The sequence below is a fragment of the Puma concolor genome, chromosome A1, assembly GCF_028749965.1.
Source record: "Puma concolor isolate L17-30 chromosome A1, mPumCon1.1.hap2, whole genome shotgun sequence".
Lineage (NCBI taxonomy): Eukaryota > Metazoa > Chordata > Mammalia > Carnivora > Felidae > Puma > Puma concolor.
Window position 1 is genome coordinate 152,385,236 of NC_141667.1, and position 23,851 is coordinate 152,409,086.

The following is a 23,851-nucleotide window of genomic DNA, read 5'->3' on the forward strand; positions in this document are numbered from 1 at the left end:
TACTTTTCTGTTGTCATATCTAATTTTACTTTCTCTCCACCCTTGACATCTGGGAAAAATTAGTAATCTCTAATTTAAAACCCCTTCCCAAAAACAATAGTTAAATTGAGCTGTGTCTGTTATAGAGAAGGTAGTAAAATGATGCTTCAAAAAGTTATTTTCTCCAAACCAGAGAAACAAAGCTAAGCTTCAAAATTCTGGTCAATGGGATGTATTGGTTACCATTTTCATGTGTGTGTAAACAATGGGACCATTGTTCAGGTGGTGAAGGCTGCCATTGAAAGTAGGCCTTGTGGGGGCACCTGGGGTGGCTCAGTTGGTTAAGTGTTTGACTCTAGGTCTCAGCTCAGGTCATGATCTTGCAATTCATGAGTCTGAGCCCCATGTCTGGCTCTGTGCTGACAGTATGGAGCCTGCTTGGGATCCTCTCTCTCTCTCTCTCTCTCTCCCCCTCCCCTAATTGTGTGCTCTCTCTCAAAATAAATAAATTTTTATAACAACTTAAAAAAATTCTTATGGGAAAAACTATTTTTATGGGGATCAAATTGTGCAATATATGAGGATTCTGAAAAAAATATACTACACATATTGAAGAGTATGAATACTATCTTGGCTCTATGTCAAAAAAGTCAAGAGGAACTATATTTCAGAGTATGTGAACTCTGTTTGGTTTCTTAATCTCTCTGAGCCTGTTTCTGCTTCAGGGGAAAAGTAATAATAACTAATTCACTCAGAGGGTTGTTGTGAAGTCTGGAGATAATATATGCCAAGCATCTGGAGTAGTACTTGGCATATAATAGGGGCCCAGTAAATAATAAGTGAGATAAAAATATGCTTGATAATAAGAGTTAGAGATAGTGCATGGCAAGTTCTTAGTTCAGTTCTGGTCATACAATAGGTGCACCATAAATGTTAAGTGGGATGATAATGATAGTGACGATAATCAGCTATTGATGATGATGATGATGATGACAGTGATAAAGTTGATGACAGTTACAGAGAAGAAATACTGTATATTATAGTTGAAAATTTTTAGCTGGAGGCAGTGAGGTGTTTTCAAAAGAATCCAATGTATTTGAGATTGAAAACTGATTCCACTTTTTAGTCCTATTTTGACCTTTGAGCAAATTATTTGCTACTCTGAGTCTAGATTTTCTCAGCTATATAAGTTTTGGTGCAGCTTAAAGGAGATATCACTAAAGCATGTGATCCAGCAACTGTTATCTAGTAGATCCTGGATATATATTAGCCTCTTTCCCCCCTCCTTCTGCCTTTAGCACACTTATCCAAAGTAGCTTGTTTTATTTCATTTGCTTTCAAGTTTTGTATATTGGGATGCTCACTTTCTTATTCTGGGAAAGGAAATTGCTTGGCTTTATATATTTAGAGGTTCATATTCCATTGGTCAGCATCGTTTGAGACCAGTTATATGCACACAGAGTAGTGGGAAGAAGAATCCCCAGCTGAGAAGTAATTTTCCAGCAACAAACTCTACAGAAGAGTCTATAGTTGAAAGCAAGTCATATTTGCCACAGCCAGCTTCTCTTCTCAATTATCCATGCCTTTCCTCTCAAACACAGTATATACTCCCTATATTCCCAAGGGAGGCAATCAACTCCTGTCCCTCCATCTAACTCAAAGTCCAGGATCTCCAGGAGTTGCATAGTCCTACCATAATGTCTAGACCTAACTTCTCAAGGTCCAGTAGCCTAAGATCTAAAAGAACAAGTTATCTGCAACTTCCTATGGATTTATCATTAAATAAGAATAGAGGAGATGCAGGATACTCACAACGAAAAATTAAAAAAAAAAATAAAAAAGATTATATTGATAGCAACTGTAAAGTCCCCCTATCTTGAGATAGCCCAGAATTCTTGGACCTTGTTCAAATTCTCCATGAACTCAGGCTTGGAACAATCTGAGGTTTTTCCTCATCCATTATCCTCCATGGCCATATTTGAAGTGGAAATTGGGACCAATGCACAACTTGGAAACTGTACAATTCCTTCAGGCTGTTTTTTACCCATGAAAATATGAAATATCAAGAGTTGCTTTAAAGTTTCATGATTCAAAGGGGATTTTTAAAAGTTTAGACTTGTGGTCTCTTTGGCAATACAGTTTCTTCCACAGTTTACAAGAAATCTGATCCATTTCCTTGCAGAGAATTCTATATTCTAATAACCCCTGATAATGTTCAACTTTACCTGAGACCTGTGTCTCTGAAAAAGAGTGATAGTTAAGAAGTTCTTCACATTGTTGTGTTCTTGGAAACAACTTACTGCAACACTTCCTCATATGACTTTAGATAAGACTCACAGATGCCTCCCCTGATGGTCTATGACAAGCCTCCTGTAGGCCTTTAAAATTCCCATGTTCACCTCATAAATGATTAGCTGGACTGTTTGCTCTCACTGACCAAGCTGAATACTCAATAATTTGACTTTCCAAACTTTAGTTCAGGCTTCTTTCTTTCTTTTCAGGTCCCCAAACTTTGTCTTGCCCCTAAGTTTCTACAAGTACTGAAATTCAGAATGACTGTCCTTAATGGCACCTTCTGAGAATCACCTAAGTGGAGAGAAAAATGTTTTCAGTCCAACTTTTCAATCATGCCACTCATCTCACTCCTACTTCTTTCTAGCCTTGTTAACTCCTCTTATAGAAGGAAAGCTTCATGAACATGGACCACATCTCTCCCAAGATTTGGGTAATTCTCAGCCATTATTTCTTTAGGTAATCTTTCTGCCCCCTTTGCCATCTCTTCTCCTTCTGGAACTCCCACAGTATGTAAATTCTTTCACTTGAGGATATCCCATAAGTCACACAGACTTTCTTCACTCTTTTTCATTCTTTTTTCCTTTGTTATCTGACTAGATAATTTTGAATGACTTGTCTTTGAGTTCACACATGCTGTCTGCTGCTTACTCAAGTCTGTTGTCCACACTCCCTACTGCATTTTTCATTTCATTCATTGTATTCAGCCCCAGAACTTGTTTGGTCTTTCTTAAATTAAAAAAAAATAATGTTTTACTTTTTCTTAAGAGAGAGAGAGAGAGAGAGAGCGAGCGCATGAGCAGGTAAGGGCCAGAGAGAGAGAGGGACACAGAATCCAAAGCAGGTTCCAGGCTCTGAGCTGCCAGCACAGAGCCTGATGCAGGGTTCGAACCCACAAACTGTGAGATCATGACCTGAGCAGAAGTCAGACGCCTAACCGACTGAGCCTCCCAGGTGCCCCTGGTTCTTTCTTATTATTTCTAGTTCTCTGTTTAACTTCTCATTTTGTTCTTGTATTGTTTTCCTGATTTTGTTGTCTTTTTGTGTTTTCTTGTAGTTCCCTGAGCTTCCTTTAAAACAACTATTTCAAATTCCATGTCTGACATATTGTAGATAACCATTGCTTTGGGGCCAATCACTGAAAAATTATCGTATTCCTTTGATGATGTCATGTTTCCTTGAATTTTCATGTTCCTTGAAGTCTTACATTGCTGTCTTCATAGGTAAAGAAGGAGTCACTTCTTCCAGTCTTCTTTACTGACTGGCTTCAGGAGAAGAATACTTTCACCTGTCAGCCCTGCTAGAGATTCTAAGGCTTTCTAAGACCTTTTCTACGGATACTCATGCTTCACAGGGTGGAGGTAGGGATGATTCTTAAGATTGTATTTCTGGGGCACCTGGTGGCTCAGTTGGTTGAGTGTCCAACTTCAGCTCAGGTCATGATCTTACGGTGCGTGGGTTCAAGCCCCAAGTCAGACTCTGTGCTAACAGTTCAGATTGGGGACTGCTTTGGATTTAGTATCTCCCTCTCTCTCCACCCCTCCCCTGCTCATGCTCAGGTAAATAAACATTAATTTTTTTTTTTAAAGATTGTATTTCTTCTCTTGATCCTGCAAAGCCAGGGTGGGTGCTGACAGCCTCCTGTTTGCTTTCTCTAGGTTGCTTACTGAATGCTCAAGTTTGTGTGCTTTCTCCCAATCCCACTGAGTTGGGCCAGCTTTCTGTGCATATTCACTAGCTTTCTGCAAAGGAGAATATTCATTGTCCTCTAGGGCCTACACAGGGAGCCAGCTGTGGGATATATGTGTGTGTGTGTGTGGGAGTGAGGCATGCAGAACATTGAAAATGCCTGTGGGCCATTTGGTGCAGGGGACAATCTGTAGCTGAATCATCCTGGCAGCTCATGGGCAGGCTTCCTCAGGAAGTGCATGAAGTAGTATGGTCCATATGTCTTTGATGTATTCTGAGCCTTTCCTGCTATATCCCCAAACTCTCTCTGCCTGTTAGTCATGTGGATCACCTCAGTATTCTGAATCAGGTGAGAAAGAACTGGGCCTCTTTGGCAGCATTTCACACATAGGAGGAAGCTAGGCACTCACTCACATACTCCCACCCTCCCCTGTGGGAGGAATCATGGGTCAAGGCATCTCTCTTGGCACTGAGCTGTGCCATCTTGGAGTAGGGTGGTGGGAGTAAAGTGAAAATGTTCCTCTTACTCTATTCAATGTCCAATCTCAGATTGTTTTGCTCCAGTGGTGTAGTAGAACCTTTCTGCTAGACTCTTTCACTCCCACAAAAGTACTCTTGTGTGTGGTGATTGTCAAAACGAATGGTTTTTTTGTTTGTTTGTTTGTTTGTTTGTTTGTTTGTGGGGAAGAAGGTACAAAACTCTTATTCAACCATCTTGCTGGTGTCACTCTCCAGAAAGCTAGTTTCTCAATCTGATCTTGGCCATGAGACATTTTATCCAACTAAGAAGTGTAATAGGCCTTGGAAGTTCCAGGACAAATGGAAAATCTCATATATGTTAATCCCAGTCCTTTTATGAATCTGAGTTAACCTATCCACAAGGTGTCACACTGAGCTCCTAAATACTTTCTACAAACTGCCCCTAAAATGAAACCTGAAATAGCACAAGACGATTCACAGTGATGAGGTAGCATGAATAGCATTGTAGTCTATATAAGAGACATTGAAAAAGTTCTTGGAATATATATGTAACACATACATATGATATATGCTTATATATTAATATACACACACATATACACAATAAAAAACAATATAAACAATAAAAAAATAAAAAAAATTATTGACCCATTACTTTCAAGAAAGTATTTGAGCTGCATAAAATAAAAAATAAATCAACTTAGGTGAACGTAAAATCATAGGAATCTTGTAATAAAACAGGATGAAGATGAAGATACAAATATCTATGGGTGCCTGGGTGGCTCAGTCAGTTATGCATCCAACTTTGGCTCCGGTCGTGATCTCATGGTTTGTGGGTTCATGCCCCACACTGGGCCCTGTGCTGACAGCTCAGGGCCTGGAGCCTGCTTCAGATTCTGTGTCTTCCTTTCTCTCTGCCCCTCCCCTACTCATTCTCTGTCTCTCTCTGTCTCTCAAAAATAAACATTAAAACATTTTTTTTTTAAATTTTTTTTTTTTAACATTTATTTATTTTTGGGACAGAGAGAGACAGAGCATGAACGGGGGAGGGGCAGAGAGAGAGGGAGACACAGAACCGGAAACAGGCTCCAGGCTCCGAGCCATCAGCCCAGAGCCCGACGCGGGGCTCGAACTCACGGACCGCGAGATCGTGACCTGGCTGAAGTCGGACGCTTAACCGACTACGCCACCCAGGCGCCCCTAAAACATTTTTTTAATAAAAAAATAAAATACAAATATCTAAAAGCATGGATTAAGAAAGGATCGTTAGCTTTGATCTCTTAAAAACATAGACAAAAGGAGAATTGGTTTGGTTTGATCACATAATTCTAAATATATAATAAGAGTAAGCGTTACGAGTAACAGGAAGAAAAAATAATTTAGGATCTGTAACCACAATTCTTTTGGTAAAAAGTGAAGCACCGATAATGGAAGGTCTTTTGTTCTGTGGAGCATATTGACAAGTTGGGGCATTCGTGTTAGGGAATAAGAAATGTGTAAAGCTTAGTTCTCCCCATAACAGAAAAAAAAATGTGGAGCTCATGAAGCCACCTGGGGTGGAAGGTAAGACAGTAAGATGACAAAAGGCTTTGTGCACATGATCTGAACCATCTCTGACCTCCAAAATTTTGAATAAAAGTTATTAAATTCAAGAAAAGCTTTTGTTTCTTGAAGGAAACAATAAAAGTGTTGTTATTGTTTGTAAGTGTGCAGAGTATAAGAAAGATAATACTAGGGGTCTAAGAATAACCAGAGCAGATATGGCAATACATCTAAAGAAATAATGTACATGAGTTTTGGGGTGGTTAAAAATACATACGTCCCAGGAGAAGGAGCTATTCTAGGAATAGGAACAAATCTAGGAAGTCTGCAAAGAAGGCCAAATCGTGACAGATTTACTGATTTATTGCCATTCCATGAGGTCTCTTGGGAAAGAACATATAGAAATTCCCCTATGACCAACTCCCCAAAACTCCATTGAATCCTCTTTTATGTCTTACAAATGCTTCCTGCACAAACAACTGAGAAAAACAGATCACCTCATTTACTATTATTCCTAGTTTGCTTTTATAAATGGAAACAGATTTGTTTTTAGGTAATAAAAAATATACAAATTTCACTTTCTTCTTACGAAGTAGTTCAGAGTACAGGGTTTAAAGAAACAAAATCTTACAGTTGAATTTTTGAGTGCTGCCCTTTTAAAAACTGAGTCACTGTTCTCTCGCTTACTGGTAGTACCAGACCCTTGTCATTGGTTTTAATAACCATTGTCTGGTTCAACTTATTCCAGTTATCAGAGCAGAGATGCTAAATACCTTATTTGTCCCTTCGTGTTACTGTATTGAAAACACTTAGCACAGTGAAAAGTGTCAGGCAAAATCTTAAATGGGAATCTGCTCTTCCATCTGATAGGCTTTGAACAAGTTATTTAATCCCTTATATTATCAGTTTTCAAGGCTTAAAGTATGTCAGGACACATTTAATAAGTCTTCAAGTAGGGTTTCAAATTCCTGTTCTATCTGACCCCAAAGTTCATGATTTTTGCTAGAATTTCTCCATGAGTCCTGAACTGGCTTAAAGGTAAATGACATTTTCTCTCTCTGTCTATTTAAATTACATTGAGTGATGTGCTTGCAGTGAAGGTGTTGTTTTAACTTTCTGGGATACAGCAGTGCATGAAGAGATGGGGGCCTTGATGAAATGGGGCATATAAAAGCTGGGAAGGGAGGAAGACCAGACAGTAAGAAAATCAATATGTGACATTTCTAGGAGTATGAAGTGCTATGAAAAAAATAAAGCACAGTAATGAGTTAAACACTGATGGTGGGAAAGTGCTCTCTAGTCTAAAGACTCTCTAGTGAGGTACCTTTTTAACACAGATAAGAATAAAATGAGGGATGACAGCAACCATCCAGCAGAGAAGGTTTCCAGGCAGAGCATGTGCAAAGGCCCTACAGCTGAACTATGGCTATCATGTTTGAGGAACTGAAATGAGGTCAGCAGAGTTGAAGCAGATTGTCAAAAGTGGAGAGTGATAAGTGGTGAGGTCAGAATTACTCTTGCCAGAGATTATTCAGACTGTGTAGGTCTGAATGTTAAGGGTTTTGGATTTAATTCAAATGAGCTGGGAAGTCATTGGAGAATCTGATGAGAGGAGTTACATGATCCGGCTTAATTTTCAAGGTTTGACTGCGGCTGATGAGAAGAAAACAGATTGTGAAGGGGACAAGAACAAAAGCTTAGAAGACTAGTACGTTACTGTGGTACTTCAGGTGAGCTTATTTTCTTCCACTCATTTCCAGATCATCATTCTTTCACTTTGTAATTCAACCAAATCTCACACTGCTCATTTCCTCTGATGCCTCCAACCCGTAAATATTGGGTACTTTATCAAATATAAAGATGTATTATAAAGTCTGAAAATTAATAGTGTATCACTGATGTAAATTTTTACATCTGGACCAATGCCATGTTAATTGCTCTAGCCACACTGGTCTCCTGGCTGATCCACATGTATACAAAAACAAAAAATGACAAAGGTAGCTTCACATGTTAGTGGAGAGAAGATTGACACATCGATAAATAATCCAAGACCATTACTTGGATTATTGGGGGAAAAATGATCCCTACCTTACATCATTCATAAAAATAAATACCAAGTAATTTAAAGAACATAAAGGAATAATTTCCAACAAAACTGGAAAATTCTTAGAAAAATATAGAAGCATATCTTTAAGATTTCAGGGTAGGAAAAGATCTGCTTAAATAAGATGCCCAAAGTTATAAACCATGAAGGAAAAAAATAAATAATTTTTGCTCCTCCTCCTTCTACCACACTTCATTCTTTCAAACCTTATCTCCCAAATTAGTAAAGAGAGGTACTTGTCTTCATTCTGGAACATGGAAGATTTATCCATTGCACACAGAAACTGTACCAGTGAAATGTCTAGTCCTGGGACCTTATGCTCATTGTCAATATATATAACAATTCAGACTGCCTTTTATTAAGGAAAAGGAAATGTTTCCCAATGGTTTCCCAGTGGTTCTGGCAAGCCACTGAAGCATAGAACTAAATACAGACTCTACACCTGACACTTAAAACATTTTCAATTTTATTTATAAAATGTAGATGATAATATATTTTCCACCTACTTTATAAAAATTAGAACAAAATAAGATTATGTAAGGTTAAATACTTTTAAATCTTTCAACATAATAAAAATACCAATTTATTAACATTAAGTCAGATATAGTCTAACAAAGTAAAGACTGAGGGCAAATATTAGGAAAATGGCAATTTTTAAAACTCACTTCTACATAGATGTTCTGTTTAGTTTAGACAAAAATGGGAAATCTTGATTTATCAAATAAATTGTTTTTCTGCTGCATTTCATTCAACTACAGTAGACTTGGGGATTTAGTATCTTGACAGATATGTAATCTCTCTGGATAAAATGTAACCACAATGATTATTCACATTAAGCCTTAGATTTTACAGAAAAACGGAAAACATAAGAGAGGTTTCTAAAAGCTTAGACTCCTGGGAACGAGAATTTTTCTGAACTCTATTTTCTTTTTTTTTTTTCCCTAAGGTATTCAAACTGCTTTGGAGGGGATATTGTTCTGTGCATTTGAGTGAGATAAATCACTCAGGTAAGCAGATGATCCCAGAATGCAGTTAGATGAATGATCACAAAGTATCAGGGGAGAAAATATATTGATAAAAGAAAAAAAATGTATATATATAATTACGGAAAATATGTAACTGCCTACACACACACACACACACACACACACACACACACACACACGTGTGTATATGTATCTGGTCTCTATGTCGGAACAAACCAGCCAACACTATAAAGAACTGAGACATTTACTGAGATGTACATTTAGTAAGATTACTTTTGTTGATATCACTGATATATTTTAGATAGAATTGTCATGTGTGCTTGAATGATAATGTAGATATGAGAAAGTCAGAAAAGGAAGAAACCAAGGCATGCAGAAAAGGACCACTGAACTAATTGTGGGTTGCAACAAACCTGGGTTGTAATATACCCAGGGCATATTAAATTCAAGTTTCTGAGTAGTCTCCATTGCCATCTAGGTATATCCATTCTTGTGCGATGGTACCCAGCAACAGTATGGGGTCACTGATGGTATTGTCCTGTAACCCTGAGTACAAACTGATACAAATTTCTCTAAGTAGTAAGATGTATCAAGGATAATAATTTGTGATTCCAGGTAGAAAAGTTTGGTGTGGTTGTTGTCAGATACTGCTTTATCACTTCATCTTTATTAGTAGTTCCCTAGCCTTGTTCAGAGAGAAAATGTGCAGAAAAAGAATTACCTGCCACAAAGCCCTTGTATTCTGACCAATGAGATGGAAATCACCTGAAGAATAAGCTATGTATTTTTTCATGTTAGAAAGGAAGACTTGGCAGGCTGCTCTTTGCCTTTCACCTTTTACTTGTCTTTCTCTGTGGAGGCTTAGGTGGAGGAGCAGAGAGCTAGAAGGAAGCTGAGTCATGGACCACTTTCTCATGCACCTGCCCCATCCCTACACTCTATCTCCAGATTTCAATTGATGTGAGAACAAATAAAACACCTATCTGATTAAGCCACAAGAGTAGAATTATGGCTACATGCAACTGAACACAATCCTATGTGAGGCAGCAGCCAGTGGGTCAGTATAAGTAAGTGTTTCTCATTATCTTATAGTGTGGCACTCTTACCAGTGGAGATAATTTTGGCTAATATTAAGTTACATGTTAGACAAATATTTTCCGGTTATCATTTAGTCTTGATTATTCCAAGGAGGAAAGTCTCAGTTCACTGCCAGTGTGTCTTAAATAGCTCTCTAAAACTTGTTTTCTCCCTTGTAACAAACTAAGGTGCACTTTAGGCTAAGAGCCTTTGTTAAGCATCATTATCCAGCTAAAATTTAATAACATCGTTCTATTTCCATTAAGTTTGGCTTATAGTCACCGTCTCGTTATGGCACAGGGTTATCATGAATTTCCATTCATGAAAATGACATAAAGTTCCCTTGCAAAACAAATCCAAATAAAAATATGAATTGATTTAAAAATATTAAGTAAATACAAACAGAAGTGATACAGAAGGGGAAATTTTTGAAAAAAAAAGGAAGGGCAATAGTATATAAATGATTATAGTTTGATAAATTGAGTCCTCGATATATTCAAATCTGATACTAGGCCCACAGGAATAATTGCAGGCTCACTAACAAATTGGGGCCATATTTTCCTTGCCAGTTTAAACCAGCCTTGACAGAATTTGGCCTGTTGGTCAAATATCCTCAGTACTGAAAGCTAATCAAGTTAGGAAAAACTGTATGCAAAATTTCTTCACTTCCTGCTTCACTTGTAAATATAAACAGGATGCTTGGGCCTATGATGCATTGATCTACACTCAGTTACCAAAATCTCAGTCCAAATTTCATCCTTTCACCCTAAAAAATATTCCAGAATATTTTCTGTACAGATGATCAATGAATATTTACATAATTTCAGTTATTGCAGAGAAGGGTAGCTATTTAGAAATACTCAGTTGAGCTAAACTTGCAGCCTCATTGCTTCAGCTCATTTCCTCAATAACCTGAAATTTATTAAAACTTGATAATGAATGCTGAATGTCAACATTCTTGGTGTCTCTCTATTCATTTGTGCACAGCAGAAAGTTTGGCTGCTCATAAGTATTATTTGCTGTTGCAAGTTCCCTTGTTTGAGAAATTGTAGGTTTCAGTGTTTGGGCATAATCTTATAGAAGACAAATCAGAGCAAAGGTCAAATTGTGTAGGAAAATTCAAATCCAAATCTCTGCTATTGTGGAAAGGGAAAGCTCGGAATTATGAATAACAGATTCTTTGATTTTATAGTTTTCCCAGATGTCCTCTCTATTCATTGAAATGTCCAAATAATGATGACAGTGAATTTCATCACAGAGGCCTTGAAAATCCTGGAAATTTGTCAGTGATTACAATATATACTTTTGTTAATTTTATTACAAAGGTGATTTGTTCTTATATAAGCTATGTGCTTCTTCCTCTTGGTAATTCTATCCAGTCCACCTTAAAAAAAAGTATGTAGACATCCACCGTCAAGTTACAGGCATGGAGTGATCATGGATTGTTATATAAGGAAAGAGTATAAGAAAGTAATTCAGAATTCATGGGAACAATGTTAAAAATGTGGCTTGGATCTGAGGAATTCAGGTCCCCCACAAGATGGGGCCAGCACAGAGGGCAACTGGCAAATTAATGGGGCTAATGCAGGAGCTGAGGCCACAGGCAGGGCTGGGGAATATTTCCATAACTTCAGAGCTGTTGTGCAAAAGCACAAAACTAGATACATTCTCCATGGGGCTGGCTTATAGATTATATCCTAATTATAAACATATTGGCTTTGAAATATCCAGTTTGGTAAGGAGTGTGCAATAAACAAGGGAATATGGGTTGAGTGGAGAATGAGATACTATGATCTGCCCACCCTGGGATGCCTAGCCCTGAGGATAGTACATTAAGTGTTAGGTCTCATGACTATCAGCAGGAAAGAACTCTCAGAGTGAATTCCACCATTTCAGACTGGGCCAAGATATTCCAGGCTAGAGAGCATTCCTGGGCCATTCTAGATTAGTCCAACAAGTCAAAGCATAACCTCATCTTTGCTCCATTTATCTGTAGGCATTATGTGGGAGGATATATGCAGAAATGGGGATTTGGGCACATGTATCTGAGAGATAGGTAGCAGGTACAGTGGTAAGCAATAATCACTTCTCGGGGAAAAAACACAGCTTAGCACAAAGCATCACTAAAAACCAGTAAGGAAGTGATTTGGCTGAACATGTGCCACAGGGAGATCACAAATAGCAACAATAATGCCAAGTGGGTTTCTGCAATTCAAGACAACTTTTCATGTTTCAGCTAAGCTTGCAGTGGCTCTTAATCTAGGGTGCCTTAAAAAAAAACCGAAACAGGTCAGAGCACTGCCTCTCCTACATAATGCTCAAAATGCCCTAATACACCTAAAACTATTATAAAGTAACAATATAATACACACTCAGCCTGCCTCCCAACTCCTCTCCCTGGTAACCAACTGTTGGTTTCCTGTAACAATAAGTCTGTTTTTGTTTTGTTTGTTCATTTGTTTAGTTTTTTTGGACTGCACATATAAATGAAATCATATGGTATGTATCTTTCTCTAACTTATTTCACTTGACATAATGCCCTCTAGGTAGCAATATTGTTGCAAATGTAAGAATTTCTTTTTTTTTTTTATGGCTGAGTATTATTTCATATTGTGTTTCTGTGTGTGTGTGTGTGTGTGTGTGTGTGTGTGTGTGTGCATGTGTGTGACATCCTTATTCATTCACCTATGAATGGACACTTACATTGCTTCCATATCTTGGCTGTTATAAATAATGCTGCATTGAACATAGGGGTGCATATATCTCTTTCGATTGGTGTTTTCATTTCCTTTGGATAAATATCCAGAAATGGAATTGCTGGCTCATATGGTAGTTCTTTTTTTAATTTTTTGAGGAACTGTCATACTGTTTTCCACAGTGGCGACACCAGTTTATGTCCTCACTAACAATACACTAGGGTTCCCTTTCTCTACATCCTTGCCAACAATTGCTATTTTTTGCTTTTTTGATACTAGCCAATCTGACAGGTGTGAGGTGATAGCTCATTGTGGTTTTGTATCTTCCTGATGCGTAGTGCTGTTGTGCATCTTTTCACGTGTCTGTTGGCCATTTGTATACGTTCTTTGGAAAAATGTCTATTCAGGTGCTCTGCCCATTTTTAATTGGGTAATTTGGCCTTTTGATATTAAATTGTGTAAGTTCTTTGTATTGTTTGGATATGAATGTGAGTTCTGAAAGAGATCTAATACGTATGAATAGATGATAACGGCATTTTCTTTTTAAACCTTCACATTGCATAAAAGTGTCATTGCTGAGTAAATGTGCTGCTGCTGACTGTTGGAATGCAGAGCCAGTTTTGAATACTAAAGCAATAATTGACACTCTTCAAAGTGACGAATGACTCCCATGTTGAGACCGCATATTGCTATATTTACTTAGAGGCTGAGTTGATGATAGGCTTTGTTACATGCAGGAAAGAAATGTGAGTATCTGAAAGATGTTTCATACTAATATTATTGTCAACACTCAGAGAGATGCTGGTTTCTGATGTGAACTTTACAGGTTTTGAGCTCTTTGTGAGGAAGTAGAGTTGTAAGTTTTAATTGAATAGATGATTAGCATTATTCAAATATATTTGGGAATGGATTCATCAAATAGAAATTTGTTCAGATAAATGTTATAGGGAAGGAGGAAGTGAAAAAAAATTTTTTTTATGTTTGAAAGGAGAATGTTCTGACAGTAGGTTCTTCTACCATTCTTAAAAATCTATAAAATGATCAGATTTTTACAATTTAAGTTTTAGGTAGTAAAAAAACCATGACTGGATCATTTCTAAGTGTTTTCAGCCAGGAAGCTTGGTCCAAGAAGTTGGGCAAACATAGTTATATAGAGGAACCTAGGAAAGTTTTCACTGAGTGAAGTAGCTAGTGTTTTCCACATTTTAGGAGAAGGGACTGGACATTCTTATTTATCTTTTGGATAGCTTTCCAACTACAACCTAGCCTATTCACTATATTTTGGTTTTATATCCACTGTGTAGTAGATTGGGTGTTATTATATGCCAAATTCTTAAATTCAAGAATGTTAGAATTAAAGTTTGGGCAATCTAAGATGATTCCCCAAATGCATAGTAACTAATCAGTAAGTGAAAAATTAACAATATAAATGGAAAATTCTAAAGCAAGTCAGAAGAAAAGAGTGAGCCATAAACCCTCCGATGTAAAAAGGTGACCCCAGAGGCTGACTGCTTTCTCCATTTCATAGGCATGAATTATCAAAAAATGGTGAAGCAAAACTTCAGTTTCAACTTTAGATGTATCTATGGTGAAAATATGAGTATGAAAATGTGTGCTTGGAGTGTTCTTAGGGAGCTCATTGACCCTCGCTCTTCTGAAGATGTAATTTATTGGATGTTGTGAATTTAATCCATCTAAAGCTCCTGAGTGTATCACCTATCTTTCTGTAACTCAATTTGGTCAGCTCACTCTCTCTGTTGAAACCATGAATATCCTTTTAAGTCTCTTTATTCTCAGAACATGAAGGCATTTTATATCTTCTTTAAAATGGCCATATCTATTTTAGGTGCAGCTCTATCTTGATATGTAGAGTTTCCTGTAGGCAAATAGAAGTTAAGTGGGATTCTTTGGAACTGATTCCTTTTTGAAAGTTTTTATATCCATGACATTAACATGAAAATATAATCTCTATCTAAAATGCCCTACTGGGGCGCCTGGGTGGCGCAGTCGGTTAAGCGTCCGACTTCAGCCAGGTCATGATCTCGCAGTCCGTGAGTTCGAGCCCCGCGTCAGGCTCTGGGCTGATGGCTCAGAGCCTGGAGCCTGTTTCCGATTCTGTGTCTCCCTCTCTCTCTGCCCCTCCCCCGTTCATGCTCTGTCTCTCTCTGTCCCAAAAATAAATAAACGTTGAAAAAAAAATTAAAAAAAAAATTAAATGCCCTACTATTGATCCTCAAATAAGATAAGAGAACATAGCTTTATATTTATTCCAAAGCTGTCAAATATCGAACTAGTGACAAAGAGCAGAATAGGGCTACTCCACAAATTTTGATAATCTAATAAAAATTATCTTGACTGAGAGCTACCCAACCAGAACAATTTTAATTACTGCCCATAAGTTATAATATTAAGCAAAGAGCTCCAGGAGGCAAGTTTTTGGTTCAGACTAGTTACCTCTCTCCCTTCCGTTCCTTTCTCTCATGTTCCATGTTGAGTCATCCTTACCAGGTAGTTCTTCCATTTTCCTACTAAATGAGGAATGGTATTCTCTCCAAATACTGCTCGATCCTTGCACTTCTGTTTCAATCACACATTTATTCTTACCTCCTCTTTCCTGATTCCCATCAGTCTGCTATCTCCAAATTTCAAGTTGCCTTAACATGACAGCATAGTGTAAGGAAAGCCTTCCCCTAAATTTCCCCAAGAAGTTAGCAAATAAAATGGTCTAATAGGGACCAATTTGCTACATGTGAAAGCTTATTTTGCTACTTCTATAGAATGTGCATGCCTGTAGGATTGCCTTCTATCTATTATCCCATAGGTACAGAAGCACCTCACAAGGACTGCAGCATGTATACAACAAGCCCAAGTTTCTTGATCTGAGAAAGCATTGTAGTTTCCCCTCAAATTTTCTCCTCTGGTTCCAAGGAATCAGTACCTGTGAATCACTTCTTCCAAACATTTATCATTCAATTTATTGCCACTCTTTCCTTTGTTTAATTTATCCCCCCGTAGGAGTTGTGGAGAAGAGGGATCTCCTGCTTCATTGGCTTCCAGAAGAAAATAAAAGGAACAAGAATTTGCTTATTGTAGGGAGTCATTTAAAAACAACTCTAGGGGCGCCTGGGTGGCGCAGTCAGTTAAGCGTCCGACTTCAGCCAGGTCACGATCTCGCGGTCCGTGAGTTCGAGCCCCGCGTCGGGCTCTGGGTGGATGGCTCAGAGCCTGGAGCCTGTTTCCGATTCTGTGTCTCCCTCTCTCTCTGCCCCTCCCCCGCTCATGCTCTGTCTCTCTCTGTCCCAAAAATAAATAAACGTTGAAAAAAAAATTTAAAAACAACTCTAAATCAGTAATTTCCAAGTGAAGTCTTCACTCAACCAACCATTTTCCAGTGTAGCATTTTCTGGCCACCCTTGACTATAGACCCAATAATGCCTTTCCATAGCAGCGCAGCCCTACTGGTCTGTACCTAGGAAAGTGCTCATTAAAACTCTCAACCATGAGGGGCACCTGAGTGGCTCAGTCAGTTGAGCATCCAAAGTCGGCTCAGGTCATGATCTCACAGCTTGTGAGTTCGAGTCCCATGTCGGGCTCCGTGCTGACAGCTCAGAGCCTGGAGCATGCTTCGGATTCTGTGTCTCCCTCTCTCTCTGCCCCTTACTCACTCGCATTCTGTCTCTGTCTCTCTCAAAAATAAATAATTAAAAAAAAACAAAACCAAAAACCCTCAACCATGGTAAGCATGTGAAGCCTGAAATTAGCAGTGTTCCAGAGGTCTGACATCTGGGCTGTCTGGATTAAACTGTGCATCTATAGGCTGGCTGAGCTGCTTTAGCCATGAATACCCCTCCTAGACTGATCTTGACTATGTTAGACTGTGACCTTGAGAAAGTCCCTTAACCTCTCTATCTCCTTGGACTTTATCACTAATAACAACATAACATCTCCTAGGTCCTAAGACTTGATTATTTCTTATTTACATATTAACATTTATGAAATGGAAATTCATCATATAGCCAAATACATTTTAAGTAGCATCTCTCCATTATCTCAGTGCGCACAACTGTCAGTAAGCCAATAGTGGATTCTATCCTCATCAGAACCTTTGATGTGAGATAATATCATAATAATAATTTGAAAGTATTTGAAAGACAAATATGGGTATTTAGGGTAGGGTAATAATTTAGCAAATCTTCAAAAAAGCAACATTTAAATATTGTTTATTTAGGCATTTATTTTGTGACATTAAGGGAATAAATGAGTTTCTTAAGGTTGTTGGCATGGATAAGCTTTAGGGACTTTTGCAACTTTCATATGCCCATGGTCAGAATACCCACCCAAGATTTGTCAGTACTGGCAAAGACTTTTGTTTCTTTCTTTTCCTCTTTAATTTACTGTTCCCTTTGTTGGAAGAGTATGGTAGCCAGGATCTTTTGAGGGCCCCCATGATTTCCTGGTGTACATGCCCTGTATAATCCTCATGAGTATGAGTGGCCTATTATCATGTTAAGGTATTGTTCCCATGTAATGTTCCCATGTAATCATGCTGTTAGATGGCAAAGGGAGATTATGCTAGGTGAGCCTAACCTCACCAGGTGAGTCCTTTAAAGGAAGAGTGTTTTCACTGGCTGGCCATAGAAGAGGAAGTCAGAGACATGTTCAGGGTCCCATGGAAGAAAGCAAATACCCATGCTGTGAATTGTCTAACTGGGGCCACATGGCAAGGAACTTCAGCTAGTGTCTAGGAGCTGCGAGTGGTCCCAGCTGACAGCTAGCAAGAACATGGGAACTTCAATCTAAACTGCAAGGAATTACATTCTGACAATACCAGTGATTTTGGAAGAGAACCCTGGGCTCTAGACAAGATGACAGCCCCAGCTTATGCTGTGATTTCAGCCCCGTGAGACTCTGAGCAGAGAATCTAGTCATACCACGTCTAGACTTGTCACCTACAGACACTAAAGATAACACATTTGTATTGTTTTAAGCTGTTAGGTCTGTGATCATTTGCTACATAGCAGTAGAAAATAAACACAGGGGGACAGAAGTTTACATTTTTTTCCAGTTATGCAAATAGTCAGGTGTAAGAAACTGAGTTGGGACCTAGTGATGTTTTAGCAGCCCAAACGGATCTATGTCTTGGAAAAGATCTTATCTGGCCTGTCTCACCTTGACTCAAAAATTTCACTAGTATCTCAAAGAAGACAAAGTCCAATAAGAGTTGGGCTGGGTTAGGGGCGCCTGGGTGGCTTGGTCGGTTAAGCGTCCGACTTCGGCTCAGGTCATGATCTCACCGTCTGTGAGTTCGAGCCCCGCGTCGGGCTCTGTGCTGACAGCTCAGAGCCTGGAGCCTGTTTCCGATTCTGTGTCTCCCTCTCTCTCTGCTCCTCCCCTGTTCATGCTCTGTCTCTCTCTGTCTCAAAAATAAATAAACGTTAAAAAAAAAAATTAAAAAAAAGAGTCGGGCTGGGTGACTCCTACAGTTCTTTGTATATGGGGGTTGTACTAAATAACACCTATGGCCCCTTTGTCATGGGATAATATTGTCAACCCAAATGTCATGGGATAATATTGTCATATTTATGAGGTTTGTGTGGTTGACTGCCACATGACTTAACCACAAGTATACACAACACCAAATAAAGGATAGAGTTGGAACATGAGTATAGAGTAAGAGAGCTAATATTTCTTTGGTGCTTAACATATGCCAGATAGCATGTTTTCAGTATGCATTAATTATTTTAAGCCTCATGATACCTGGAGGAATAGATGCTATTGTCTATTTATAGATGGAGAAACAAATACTTGAATGATTTATATAAACTGCTCATCATCTCCTAGCCATTCAAAGGTAGAACCAGAATTCAAACCCAGGACTGTCTGATTTCAAAGTAGAGACATTTTCAATACACCTATGAAAACTTACAAAATGTCCAGAAGAGACGTAAAATGAAGTATTTTGAAAACGTTGTTTCCTGTTTCTCAGGAGACATTGTCCCAATCGCGCTTTAATAGGTCATCGTTTGTAAATGTTTGCAGTGAATGAGATAAAAGAAGATGCCAACTCCAGAAAGAATTTTAAATGATTTTTTTAAATATTTCATTTCACTCCTAAATATTTTTTACTTTTTTCTTTCTTGGTTCCTACAAGTATGCACATTAGTAAAATCTCTGGGTACATGTAAAACTGTTTAATATTATTAATATATTTTAAAATATTCTAATGTTTGAAATACTATCTTTTAGGAAAAAATAAACATTTCCTCTTATTGTTTTCATGGAGTTAGTAAAATATTGACATTTTTAATCAACAAGTTCATCTTCTGTGTTTTTTTAATTTTCCTGTAAGATCAAGCTTTTCTTTTTTTGAGAGAGAAAGCATGCACGTGCACAAGCAGGAGAGGGGCAGAGGGAAAAGGAGAGAGAAGCTTAAGTAGGCTCCACACTGGGTGTGAGATCCTATGAACGGTGAGGTCATGATCTGAACGAAAATCAAGAGTCAGACACTTAAACGACTGAGCCACCCAGGCACCCTTTTTTACTGGAAGATCAAGAAACAGCACCTAGAGAATAATTGACAACACTGAATACAGTACTTAAGAAAATAAGGAAGTCAAAAGTTCTGAATGCAGATACTGATAAAAGTTGAGAAGTAATAACTGAAATAAATGTCAGTTTTTTTCTGGACTTGAAATTGATATGGTACAATGATAATTTGAGGCACACTATAATTTAGGGTTTAAAAAAATTTTTAAAAATAAAATAAATGTTTGTAAGTTCAGAAGATAAATGTACATCTGTAATAGTTTTACAGATGTACATTTATCTTCTGAACTTACAAACATTTATTTTATTTTTTTAAATTTTTTTTACATTTATTTATTTTTGAGAGACAGAGTGAGACAAAGTGAGAGTGGGGGAGGGGCAGAGAGAGAGGGAGGCACAGGATCAGAAGCAGGCTCCAGGCTCTGAGCTGTCAGCACAGAGCCCGACACGGGGCTCGAACCCACAGACCGTGAGATCATGACCTGAGCTCAAGTTGGACGCTGAACAAACTGAGCCACCCAGGGACCCCTGAACTTATAAACATTTAAACAATATGCATTTCAGTAATAGAAACCAGGTGTTCTGGCACAAAAATGCAGGTGTAATGTGGCATATTGTCAAGTATTAAATTCATTTGCAGACCTTTGAAATTTCTTTGGTATAAGTTAAGTAAACATTAAAGTTAAAAAATGTCATTTGTCAAAAAGGGAAATGTAAGTTATTTTGGGTGTATTTTTTTTTTTTTTAAGGATCCACATCAGCATCACTATCTAAAAACTATGGTGTTTATGCTTAACTTGAATATTTGTTCCATTCCTTTGAGGCATTATTGCTGGCAGCCTCTGCTTTGGAGAATGGATAAATTGGTTTTAGCTCCACTCTGGTGGTTAGATGTGAAACCTAGGCCAGATACTTATACTGATGTCTTTCATTATGTGGTCTTCAAAATTCTGTTTATGTCCTCAGAGGAATTAATGTAATTATCATTTTAAGTTGGTTTCTTTTTCTTTTCTTTCTTTCTTTCTTTCTTTCTTTATTTCTTTCTTTCTTTCTTCTTCTTTCTTTCTTTCTTTTTTTTTTTTTTTTTTTGTTGTTGTTGCTAGGGACACTTAAATCTATGCAAGGAAAGGCATTCTGAGTGCTTAGCTTGGCTTTTGTTTGAAAATGTGTCCTTGAACCTTTTAGCCCCCCAGACCAAGTTTGGTAGCGGCCATGTGGGTCATGGCAGAACCAGCCTTGGGTATGGGAGCAAAGTAGAGTGTGGATCAGTTTCTTCCACCTGTAGGCTGGGAGATGGGGGACAAGCATCTGGGCCAATTGTGCTCAGTTTTCTCATTTGCCAACTGGACTTAAGTAATACCTTCCTGACAGGGTTAAAATAACGTTTAAATGATCCGTATGTGACATTTCCTCTTATGTAGGAAATAGCTAATGAACCTCGTTTTCTTTCTGTGTTGGGGGCAGAAGGGACAAAAGGCATTCTTTTGCATTTCATTTTCTACTGGATGTCTGTGAATATATATTTGTATTTCCACCTCATTATTACTGTTCAACACTATAAAGAAGATTAGCACATCATTTATTTCTTGCATGAACCTACTACAAAGTATGAACTTCTGTTTTATGAATACACTTTATGTCTGAACCCCTATGAGAGCTCTGATGTAGTTTGCAGTTGATGGGAAAGAGGGAGGACTTTGCCCTCACTGCTGCTATCATAGGAGATGTGTTTCTGTTTTTTTAAAGTTCTGTCCTAGAATATTAAAAAGCCAGACTTTCATGAACTGGCCTACAAAATTAAGAACCATTTACAATGTTATTTCCATGGAAAAGTGTTCTAAATTTCCATTTAGTAATATAGGACAAACTTTTGTACAAAACCACTCAGATGGAAGGCCCTTAATTTTGTATACTGGGTACATATATTTTTCAAACAATATATGTCCAGCAGTGCATTGATGCTATTAAAAAAAAACTGACAGGAAAGGCCTGGGAATTATGAAAGTGCAATTAAAGCTACATACTTAACAAAATGCAAGATTATTTTCTCAGAAAAAAAAAGGTAAGTTCTTTTGTTGCCAATCCCATGTTTTTTTGTTTCCTTAAATACATGCCACATTTCATAGATAAATGTTTCTATAGATTAGAAGCCTTTTGTCATTTAAGTAAAACATAGACCCTGCTCTTAACATTATGGAAATTATTTACAGTAGTATGTTTACAAAGACAGATGTTTTTTAAGTCACTTTTTTACATTTTTTCTTTGTTTTTCACATGTATTATATCTCCAACACTTGACTTGAGTTAACTCAAAGTCTCTATAAAAGTTAAGTAGTGCCTGAAAGCCTCTTTACTGCATGTTAATTAAATAAGGCAATGAGTAGGAGTGGCACAAGGAGAGAATGGAGAAATCGAGTGGCTTCACAGAGTTCTACTTGAAAACTATAATGCCATATTCAGGCAGGGAGCATGTCAGAGTCGGAAGCAGCCTGTAGCGGAAGGCAGGCAGCGAGCAGCCCGGGCATCTGTGCAGCCGTTCCTCAGTGTCACCATTTATGCCCAGAGAGTTGAATTAGGCAACCCTGGCAGTCCTTCACCTCTATAAACTATATGAGCAGGCAAACCATTTAAAGCCATATAAAATTGAGACCTTTGGTGTCTCTTCAGCCATTTTGGAATGAGTTCCCTGCGCCATGATGAGGAAGAAACATGTCACAGTGAACAAGTTGGCATATGGTATCATTTGTGATTGCTTAGAATAGGTATTTGCTTTTGAGCTTAGGTCTTTGGGAAACAAAGTGGTTTAATTGTTTGTAATCTCCTCAAGAAAGAGGAATGAGTAAATGGGTTAGGTTGATTTTTTTTTTTTTTTACTAAAATAGAAATTAGGCTTAGCTCTAAAAATAAAAAAGCTCTCCCCACTTTTAGATATATATTTTGCTAAAAGATGATTAGAGGACTTCACACTTAAGAATTTTAAAGCGACAAGGGCAAGCATAGTGGATTGCATCATTAGCTGATTAAAGAAAATGTTAACGAAAACATCACCATCAAGCATATGGACTGATTTAATTAGTTGATTACTAATTCAGATTTAGTGCTGAGTACCTTTACTTTGAACATCAATTTCAGCTTAATAGGAAGCTCTTCCTGCTTCTCTGTCATCACAGAAAACAAGGCTTGGCAATTGGGCAATTAAAGAAATGAACAAATGAATATTAGATTAAAGCCTTTCCTGACATCCATTTCAGAGTGCCAAAAAATGTTGTTCACAGCAAATTCATTACAGAATAGGAAGTCATTTCTCCTTTCCAAACAAATGGCATCTTTCAATGATATCAAAATCTCCCACCATCTAAATCCATATTGTTTTTTTTTTTTTAATTTTTTGGACACTAGTAAGTGCCTGACCCTTTGTTCTACTCTGTGGATCTAGAGACAAATAAGATACAGTATCTGTCTTTAGGTATCACAGTGTAATGGATAAGAAAGTCGTATTAAAAATCTCCTGTGATTAATGATGTAAGGAGAGTAGACACTAGAGATTACATGGAGAACAGAGGAAACACGTATAACCTAGTCTGAGTTGGGTGGTACAGAATTAGTGAAGACAGGTTTGTATTAGAACAAGGGGAAATGGAGGAACTTCTTGCTGTCTTTCTTACTTACTCCCTTTATCTGGGTTTTTATTTTTTTTTATTTTTATTATTTTTTTTAAATTTTTTTTCAACGTTTATTTATTTTTGGGACAGAGAGAGAGCATGAACGGGGGAGGGGCAGAGAGAGAGGGAGACACAGAATCGGAAGCAGGCTCCAGGCTCTGAGGCATCAGCCCAGAGCCCGACGCGGGGCTCGAACTCACGGACCGCGAGATCGTGACCTGGCTGAAGTCGGACGCTCAACTGACTGCGCCACCCAGGCGCCCCTATCTGGGTTTTTAAAGACTCATGTCATTACTTGGTTCAATTTCCAATCTCTCTCTCATTTCATGAATGTTTCTTTCTCTCCCTCCTCAACCCTCCCATTCCTTTTCCTCTAGAGGCCAATAATCTTATCCTAGCAGTGACAATGGCCTGGAGGTCTACTGACTAATAATCTCATTAGTTCTCATGATATTTTTTCAAGAAAAATAAAAATGGCAATTATTACTTCAGTTTTACACATGTAAAACTTGAACCAGAAAGAATGAAACAGATTTGCCCAGGGTTACACAGAAAATGGAGGAGCCAAGGTGGGAATGAATGAAACACTTCCTATCATACACAGTCACCTTGGGCTTCATTAATAGGCTTATTATTATACTAGTAAATGTCAAATTTCATCTATAAATATCATAACCATATACATGCTCCAGAATAATGCAGTATAAATTTAAAAATCAGCATTCTAAAGATTTGTACATATCAAATTTTATGCATTTAGTTTTTGCTATATCCATTATCATTCAGTAAAGTTATAAT